Below are 3,083 nucleotides of genomic sequence, written 5' to 3'. Positions count from 1 at the left end.
GAAAACCAAAATCGCCTCTTTTCTATTGTCTATCAAAGCATGTTAATCCTTGGGAAGCTTTCAGATACAGTACAATGAGTGCCGCCAGAGTTATGTCATTTCTCAGCAATCTTCATATAAGCATGAGACATGTATCCCTACGTCTCATGCAAATTCCCCGTCCAAGAAGGCTGCAATTCTGAAAGCTGTTATTGTGACTGTTAAAAATACTCTTATCTATTGGTGCAATGGGGGCTCACTGACATTGGACAGTGAAATGTTCCTTTGATCCAGTAATAGTGCTCGGCATGTGTGCCCTAATTACTGGATTATTGCTGAAACTGTGCAGGTCCTGAATGACATTAATGCAGATTGCTTGAAAGCCGCTAAGCCATTGTGAAACATATTTTACAGTGTGCGTGTGTGCGTGTGTGGCCGTGCGTGCGTGTGTGTGTGTGTGCGTGTGTGGCCGTGCGTGCGTGTGTGTGCGTGGGTGTGGGTGTGTGTGTGTGGTGCTAAAGTCACAGCTCTGGTGTGAACATGTTGACAGCGGTGATGTAAGGTGAGGATGGTAGATCATCTATTCATGACACTTTTGCCGCAGGACTGTTTGTATCCTGCCTCTCAGCCTGACTCCATCTTTTTCTGCTCCGACCTCAGAGCACCATTTCTTTGTCTTCCATGTCACCGCACTATTAAACTATTATTAGATTTATATTCGGAATTTAGGGCTTTAGAAAATTTTGTGAATGGGATTAATAAATGAGATGGCTTGAGTGAAATGAATGAATGAGTGACATTGAAGTTGGAATACTTTGAATCGGTCAAGTAATGTTAGTCAAGCACTTTCATACAGCTGTAGCTCAATGTGGCTCAACGTGTCCTAATGTGGGATTTTTGGGGGGTAAACAAAATGGGAGTTTTTGGTATGTGCAAAGTTTAACATGTTGAAAATCATTCACAATTTGAATTGAAGAAGAATGACTTAAAGGTACAGTAATGTGAAAATGCAACTTTTTGAGCTTTTAGCAATGTTAAACTGCTAATTCCTCACCAATAACATCACCGAAGTGGTGTTTTCCTCCATTTGCCCCTTTATGAGAAATTCTAGGTCATTCTGCTCTCCAAGCACTAGCCTCTCCCAACCCAAGAAAACAAGCGGGTGCTCACTCTATGATGTCATTGCGTGCGGCCCCACCCCCGCATAGCCTCTGCGGACTAAATGCACGCCCACTTTCTCTGAGACCTCCATGCTCGCAGGATAGTGATAAAAGTAGCCTTTATCAGTAAACGTTCTGTCCAACGGAATTCAAAGCAATCAATTATCCTTCACATTTGCAAGGCCGTCTTAAATTCTGGTGGCTGTAAATTACAAGTAAAATTCTTCACTGTTGAACCTAACTGAACGGATGTAGTTGTTAGCGCGTTCACCCTGTAAGCAGAAGGTCCCAGGTTTCTCACTCTGCAAACCAACGCCCCCTTCATTCCCTCCTCCGCTACGATTTCTTTCTCAAATGTTTATTGAAGAATTGAACATCCATCCAATTTCCACATTTACTGCAAGGGCTGGCCGGTCTTGCACTTAAGAGGAGTGCTGGAACGCAGCATATAGTTAACTGTGAAAGTGCATCTGTTATTTTGAATGTGCCACTGGAAATGAACTGCATAAATTGGAATGAATGGGGAATTTTTAGGCGAAAATTGTTGAATTATGGAAAAACTGTGAATTTTTGGAATGAAAGGAAAAAACAGAAAGCCCGCATGAAATACAGTGGAACCTCGGAGTTCGAACGTCTCGGAACTTGTACAAATCGAACTTCGGCTCAAAAATCGGACTACAAAATGCCTCGGAGTTTGAACACCCAAGCAAAGCAAGCTAAGCCGAACGTACCTTGATCGGGTAGCCGAGTGAAGCCGAGCAATGCCAAATGCTCACGTTGCGGTAGTGGAGACGAAGCGCTGCTCATTTCCAGTCACAGCGGGTGAATACTCCCGGAGGTGCCCGTACATTCGCAAGTGCATTTTGATTTTTCCACAACAATTTTCTTCGCCATGGGCCCAAAGAACAGCAATTCCAGTGGCAGAAAAGAAAAACATACAGTGCTACGAACCACAGTGGATTTAGGAAGGAGATTATCGCACCATTGTTACTACTGTGACTACTTCCGTAAATACTGGACAAGGACCAACAACTCCCCCCCCCCCCCACCCCAGCTTTTCAACAACGTGCCTGACGCTAAACAACGCACAAGGACCCCTTAGTAGTCTAACAATATGCCCAATGTAAAATACACTAACTCAGCACTGAACTAAAGCAAGAGTTAACATAGCATTTTTCATCCACTGATGGCATCACACCACAACAAAAAAGGTAAGGTATTTTTTATTGTTTAAAATACTGTACATGTTTTTTACATAAATAGAAATTAAAATAGGAATGTTCTGTTTTGAGAGCTTGGGAACGGATCAATTGTATTGATATTATTTCCTATGGGAAAAAATTTTTTGGAGGTTGAACAATTCGGACTTTGAACACTTCACAGGAACGAATTGTGTTCAAACTCCGAGGTACCACTGTATGTTGAATGATGTGAATTTGATAAATTATGTGGAAGGAAAAGTGCGTCAAAAAAGTGGGAGGAATAAAAAATAGAAATACCATATCGCTGGCATCGGGCCAAAACCTCATGTCTCACAATTTGGTTAAAAAAAAGAAGAAAACAAGAAATGTATACAGTATATCATTAAATGTAATTTGGGGGCTGGAACAGATTAATTGCATATGCATTAATTTCCAAGGAAAAGTAACCTTGATTTAAGCACATTTCAACTTACAAATGAGGTCACAGAACTCATAATAATAATAACAATAATGCTCAGCCTTGATTGACACTATTAGATTGCGCTTAAAACATTAGTTTAACAAGCACTTCAATTTTTTGGGAGTGTCATTTTGTTAGAGGAAAGAGTCAACATTTTGGAAATAGCTATCTGTATTTTATTCTAAAACTAGAATACATTTGTATCAATTAGTCGGTCAATTCATGGACAAATTGCCATTAAGGAACCGTAAGACAAACCACTAGTGTGTGTGTGACAGCATG

The sequence above is a fragment of the Leptonotus elevatus genome, chromosome 14 (assembly GCF_054856555.1).
Source record: "Leptonotus elevatus isolate MCC_2025b chromosome 14, RoL_Lele_1.0, whole genome shotgun sequence".
Taxonomy (NCBI): Eukaryota; Metazoa; Chordata; class Actinopteri; order Syngnathiformes; family Syngnathidae; genus Leptonotus; species Leptonotus elevatus.
Note: the sequence above shows the minus strand (reverse complement) of the source record.